We start from the raw sequence: 7,702 nt of genomic DNA, 5'->3' as shown, positions 1-7,702 counted from the left end.
AGTTGAGACATTCATTAATAAAAATTCATTTCTCTACAGACACACACCCTTTCTTCCTCTCTGCCCTGGGAGGTTTCTCAGTGGCACAGAAATGCAGGTGCCAGTAGTTCCAGAGTCTCATTTGCAGGTTGTCTCAATAAAGTTATGATCAGGAATGCTGTTGTGGTAGATTAGGATTTAAAGAATAGGGTTGAAAATTACTGTCTCCAGTATGGCCTGCCATGCATTTATTCTTAATGCAAATGTTAACAAAAAAAATCAGGTATGCAATATAAGTTAAAGTATGATAATTGCTAACCTAACTTTAGTCAGAAGGAACAAAACTAATTAAAGACAACATGAACATCTGAATCCAACTGAAGGCAAGGTTTCCTTGGAGGCAGCCAGAAATAATAGATTTTATATAGATTTTTTTTTTACTCATTTCCTAATTCACTTCTACCATTTTTCTCCTTTAACTATTTTATCTTTCATGGGACAAACAGCAACAGCAAATAAATTCTATAAAGCTCTATAAAGAAGCCTAGTTCAATATCATGGTTTAGGCTTATAGCACAGTACTTCTTCCATGGATGGCAAACTCCTTGAAGCCTTCATGATCTGAAAGTGTTGCTCTGTCTTGTATCTAGGGCTCCATGACCTTCATCTGGAAAAAGGAACATTAGACAAAACTATAATCATCTGTACTTCCTAGCTGCTTCTCTAGACCTTCAGGCAGGTGTCTGCTCTGGGTTCTAAAACCCAAACTTGTGAAAAACAATTAACATTCCTTGGAGACACCTGAGGATGATGAAAATGTTCTGGTGGACTACCTCTAAAAAGTATTACATCAAATTACATATTCTGACATTTGATGAGGTTTACTGGGTAGAAATCATAGATGAGAATAATGCTGTGAGACTATTATGAAACAAAGCTGGACAGATTGATTTCTCTGCAAAAAGAGTTCCTGCTGATGCTACATAATCAAGTAATTGTTGGGGATGTCTGACAACTGCAGGCCTTCTTTTCAATCTTTTATTCGTCCTGGAAGCCTTCCATTTACCTACTTATAACTTATTATCGTATTTTCCTGTAGCTGATCTTTATTTCAGTATTCTCTATTTTTATGGCATTTACACCACCATAGATACAATTTTGTTACGCAATACTTGTTTTTATAATGTGCCCCCAAAGACATGTTATGATCTCAAATAAAGATGGCAGCTGTTGTCATTTATGCTAAAAAAAAATAAGATGGTGGAATATGTCATGACCTTCACTTCTAGAAATCAATTTTTTTTGGCTGGAGGTTTTTGACAACTGTAAATCTGAACACTGGCATTTAAGTCTATAGTAATGAAACCACATGTGAAATTTTCATGTATGGAAATATTTTTATAGTTCAGATAACATTTATGCATTCAAAGGTGAATTTCTACAGCCATTCTGAAATGGGTATACTAGAATAAATAGTGTATTTAAAACATTGTTACATAATAATAATAATCAATGAAACATATTTGCACATAGTGTAGTAGATTTAATTTGGTGTTAGTGTCCTGAAAGAAAGATGGGTGAGAGGTTTTATGTACAGTGATACAATAAGAATCCAATCTAAATCATTTCATTCTTAATGTAACTTTAAATGTACCAAAAACTGTAGCGACATGATCACATGCATAAGTGGTTACATACATAATTGGTTAATTTAAGACTTTACAGCACAGGCATGTAAAATTACTAAAAGAAAAATTCCTAAAGATTTTGATGGATTTAAACCAATGATTCTTTTGAAATTTTGTATTGCTAAAAACAGGTAAACATTCAAAGTTTAATATAATACTATCTTCCTTACAGAGGTTATACAGAATATCATTTCATTAGTTCTGTTTGCTTATTAAGAATAAGAAGACATCAGTTTCTGTTATATTTTAAATGAATTTCCAGCAAAGAAGGAAATGAAAATTGTCATAGATTTTGACACATATTGACTTTACTTATTCTGCCATGTGCATTTGCATTGATTACATTGATTGATTGTATAGGTGTTGAAGATGAATAATTAATGCATATATATTCATATATATTTATATAAATATGTTGTCATGTCATGACAAATACAAATTTATTTACATTTATAGAATGCAATTTGAAACATTAATTTAAATGAAAGACAAAGTAACAGTACCATATTGTCAGAATAATAGCTACAAGAACAGAGATAGAACAGCCATTTCAGTGTGCCCAGCTGGGATTATGGCCTTTAAAAAACATATTACATCTACATAAATGTTTTTTTGGCTGTCAGAATTTAAGACCATCTGTTTGGATGGCTGGGTGCCCATGCAGAAGTTGGTAGAGCCCTTGCCATTAGGCAGAGATGCCAGGTATCAATGGGATTGAGATAGGCAGGCCTGCAAAGGACATCTGTTCTGCAGGAAAAGAGGAGGGAAGTCCATCTTCTGTGACAACCCCACTACACCGACACCACATGCCTACTTGCACCTAATGACACCTGTTCATAGTTATAAGCCAAAACAAGAAGGAAAAAAATAACTATTTCTGAACAATGGGGAATGAGTAGCATGAACTCTTAAAGACCTCTGTGGCTGCCAGGAAAATAGGTTTCACTGTGGTAGGCAGTTGGGAAACCAAGGAAGACCATATGGGATATCAGAATGAAAGTCCAGACACTTTGTATACCAACAAGCCCTTGGCAAACAATATTTTTGGGAAACAACCAAACTGACAAAAAGAGTAAACAAGGAAGATCTAAACAACACTTATGCATTAAACATTAAGAAATTAAAGACACTAACCAATCACTAACAGAATACGTTATTCCTCTTGCATGCCTTGTAAAGAAACAGTATTGTTTGGAATCCTCCTACTTCACGAAAATTATAGATTACATATTATAAAATAAAAAACACAAGGAAAGCCTTCTATTTTAGCTTGTTTTACTGTCAGAATATTCTTGTAGTTGACCAAACGGCCAAATTAATCCTTCTTCCTGAAGAAATGGCATTGTGACACTTACAGGAAGAGAAACAGTCTTGTAAATTTTATTTGTAGTATGAGAATTTTACATCCAAATGCACACTGGAGTTTTATATCATTTACAACTTCAAAGAATAGGTACATTCAAATTTGCAGTTTTGTCACTCAGACTACAAAGTCTATTTGAGACAAAGCTGTGGACACTATATATTTACCTATAAAAACTGCCATTCTAATTAAAAAAAAAAATGTTTCTAGTTTACTGTCTGAGCCTTGTCAGTTTTGAATAAAAATACATTAGCAAAAGTATCGTAACTTGTTCTTTTATAAAATGATACATATAAGGCAAAAACAAACATCAAATTCACAGATAGCTCTATATACAGCTAAAAACTAATATGATATGTCAAGAATATATTAAAGGACTTTTTTTTTAAATTTAAGAAGAATATTTTTAGATTGAGTTTTCACTTGGAAACCAGGTATACATTCATTTTAAAAGCAAGGCACTAGTTAAAATTGTTTTTGCAGAATCAGCTTCTTTATAATCCTTTCTCACTGGATGTGCAGTAGCTCTGTATGTTTAGGATGTATTTCTGAATCACAGGAGGTCATTAACATAAAGTCATCAGTTGATGACAACAATATTATGTATTTTTATGGACCTAGGATTGAAATCTTCATCTTACTGGAATGAAATATATGGAGCTCTGCATTGAGGCAGTTCAGGGATCAGATGCAAGCTTATGGGTAAAAATTAGAGGACAGAGCTACATGGGTGATGTAGTTGGCATCTGCAGTAGACCTGCTAATCAAGAAGATCAATTCATCTGATCGTAGTCATCATGGATGATTTTAAACACCCTGATATCTACTGGAAAGATATCATCTCTACAGCAGGGCTCAAGCTATATAGGGCATTTCTTGAGAGCACTGATTTTTTTGGTGCAGTAAATAATTGAGGAGCCAGGAAAGAAAAGTTTTTTACTGGACTTCAGACTTACAAACAAGGAAGAACTGTTTGGGGGTATGAAAATTAGAGACAGCCTTGTCTATGGTGACCATGAGATGGTGGAATTCAGGATCCTAATAGGAGGGGACAATGGACAAAGAAAGACCATAACCTTGGTTTTTCAAGAGAGCAGAATTTAATGACTTTAGATATCTGTTTGGAAGAATCCTACTGGATATGGCCCTGGAGAGGAGGGGTCCAGGAGAAATGGTTGATATTCAAAGATAATCTGCTTCAAACTCAATAAAGGTGCACCCCACAAGTAGGAAATCAAGCAAATGTTGCAAGAGACCTACATGGATGAGCAAAGGAGCTCCTGACTGAACTCAAACACAGAAGGAAGCACACAATATGTGGAAACAGGAGCAAGTGACTTACGAAGAGCACAGTTTCTTGGATGCAAATAGGTTTAGAAAAGCAAAGACCAACATGAAGATGAATCTGACAAGGGCTGAAAAGAGCAACAGAAAAGAAGTCTACAAGAAAAAAAAAAAAAAAGAAAAAAAGAAAGAAAGCAAAAGAAGACTATACAAAACATGAAACCACTGCTAAATTGGGTACCTGATAACAAAGAATATAGAAAATGCCAAGATTCACCATGTTTTCTTTGCCTGGGCCAGTTGGAGGCAGTACCACAGGGGGCAGTACCAGTGTAAATGCTGTTCAACACCCTCATTAATGAGATGGGGCAGATGGCACAGATGGGACAGAGGGCACACTCAGCAAATTTGCAGATGACTGAAGACTGGAAGGAGCAGATGATACACCATATGGTTGTGCTGTCATTCAGAGGGAGACCAAAATGATGGAGAAACTGGCAGAAAGGAACTTCATGCAGCTCAACAAAGGGAAATTCCAATTCCTACACCTGGGGAGGAACAATATTGAGCACTGGATTATGTGGGGTAATGTAAAACAAATGCAAAACAAGTTTGTAGAAAATGCCTTGAGGGTTCTGGTAACAGCAAGATGACTGTAAGTCAGAAATATATCCTTGTGGCAAGAAAAGCCAATAGATTTCTGGTTTGCATTAGGAGGAGTGTTGCCAGTAAGTCAATGAAGGTGATACTTCCCCTTCAGCCAGAACTTATGGGGTTGTGGCTGGAGCATTGTTCAGTTTGGGTCTCCTTTGTATGAAGGAGAGACATTGAGTAGAGCAAGTCCAGTGCAGGGTCATGGAAATGAGTAAGAGCATCTTTCATAGCAGAAGCTGAGAGAGATGGGACTGTTCATCCTGAATAAGAGAAGATCTGGGGGGATCTCAATATGTGTAAATGTCTGAAGGGAGAGTATAAATAAGACAGAGCCAGGCTCTTCTAATTGATACCCATTGAAATGACAAGAAGCAATGGATGGAAATTAGAAGGTGTGATATTCCACCTGAACACAAGAAAATGCCTGTCTACTGTAAAGACTGTCACTGGCACAGGTTGTAAGACACTGGATTGTCTATCTGCAGAGGTACTGAAAATCTGTCTGGATATGGTCCTGGACAGCCTGCTCTTTTTGACCTTTTAAACATGTCCCTTTTAAACAGGGTCATTGCACTAGATGACCTCAGGGGGTCCGTTTCAATCTAAACAACTTTCTGTTTCTGTGATTATTATCTTTTGTGAAAGAGATAAATGTTTAGGAGGCATATATTCAAAAATGAGTAATCATAAGACTTTCGCTCTGTAATTTTACCTTTATGCATTTTCAGTTTCTTTTGAAATACTTGATTTATTATTTTAAGTCTACTTGAAAGGTTGAAACCTCTTGATTTTGTTTATTTACTAACATGTTCATAGTCCTTAGTGGGAATAATATTTTTGCTCTATCAGTGTAAAAAGCAGAGATTTCAAAATAAATGAGTGAAACTTCGTAGAAAAGGAAACTACTGATATACAGATAACATTTTTGTAAAGATTCCCAGATGAATTTTCCTTTGTGCTGTTATTTCTGAAATAAGAAATATGGGGAAAAAATGATCACCTTGCTTTATTTCCCTCATTTGTGAACAAAAAATAAAGTAGTTGTTTTTGGAACATAGAAAATTCAACTCTTCCATAATGAAATACTAATTTTAGTAATATATAAACTGTTACCATGTATTGTAGTGAAGTATTAATGTTGATATTTTGGTAATATATAAGACAAGACATATATAAGACATAACATATAAGACAATATATGGAAATGGGTTTATATTAGAAACATAAAATTTTCTGCAGAGCCGAAGAAATCCCTACTAACTTTGTAGGAATCAAGTTATCAAGCAGTATATATTCTGACTTGATCAGATTGGACAAACTTCAAAATCTGAGCAAAACATGACTTCTTGTGTGACTGTCACTAGGATTTGTGTAAAGTTTTTTTTTGCTTAATTACTGGTATTTCCCTCACATTTTATTCCAAACTGACAAAAATTATTCATAGATCTATTACTATAGATCTTTATTCATACTTATTATGTGTAGATGACTTCATTCAGCTCATGCTGTTGCTCATTTAGCTGTCTGTATTGACAGCCTTTGTGGACTTAGTGGTCCAGTTGATTCGAGTTTTGCACCCCAAAATCAGATAACTACTAAAAGGATCACTGTAGAAGATAACTGGCTGAAAAAGAGAGAGAGTTTTCTCATTCACTGAGTTTCCAGTCAGAACTTGCATCTCTCAGCTCAAAATCTGACATATAATGCATCTCTATTAAGATTCTATTTAAGATTCTGTATTAAGTATTCTATTCCACAAAGTTCAAGTGAAAATGTACGTTTTTAAACATATATTAATAGTGTATTAATAGTGCTCACTCTTGTAAGCAATTTTTTTTTGTTTGTTTTGCTGTCAAAAACATTTACAATGTAAATATTAATGAAATCTGCCTCAGACATAAGTGCATTTTATTAAATAGAAGTGCTATTTTCAAATAATAAGCCTCTAAACTGATGAAATTTTTCATTTATGTGTAGCATGTAATTTACTAGAACTAGTCAGAAAGTGCTGATTGTTCACCATTCTTTTTTTTTTTTTTTTAATTCTGGAGCAAAAAATTATGTCTTTCTTGCTTTCTTGAAAAAATTAAACCACAGACATCTAGAACTATCATCTCCACCCCTATCAACACAGCTTAGATTGCCTACTACTTTACTCTTTTTTATTGCTTTTGCTCTTTAACTTATGTGAAAGCGTGAATAATCCAGGGTCAAAACTTCACTCAGAGGGTGGTAAGGCACAGAAACATTGCCAAGAGAGGCTGTGGATGTGCATCCCTGGAGGTGTTCAAGACCAGATCAGAAGAGGCCCTGAGTAACCTGATCTAAGGGGTGGTGTCCCTGCCTGGGGGTTTGGAACTAGATGATCTTTGAGATCACTTCCAACCCAAGCCATTCTATGATTCTATGATTCCTAATTTAAATATCTGTTTGTTCAAGGTAGTATCACAGTTTGAACATCTCAAATAGTCCTTGCAGAAAGATAAATAGATTGAATCAGGCACAAAGGGAATACTCACTTTTCATTTTGAATTAGGGAATTTAGGGCAAATTTTGTGCTCAGACAGCTCAAAATATGTAAAAGAAACTCAGAAATCGGTGTATGTGTATAACATTCAGAAACTGTAATTTATCTGTTCAGGAAAAAAACGGGGTTTGGTTTCTTTGGAGAAAAGTGATGATATATATATCATTAGCAAAGTACACTTAAAAGGTAATACAAATAATGGAGTAA

This window comes from Netta rufina (assembly GCF_964035555.1).
Source record: "Netta rufina genome assembly, chromosome: 4".
In the NCBI taxonomy this organism is placed as follows: Eukaryota; Metazoa; Chordata; class Aves; order Anseriformes; family Anatidae; genus Netta; species Netta rufina.
Note: the sequence above shows the minus strand (reverse complement) of the source record.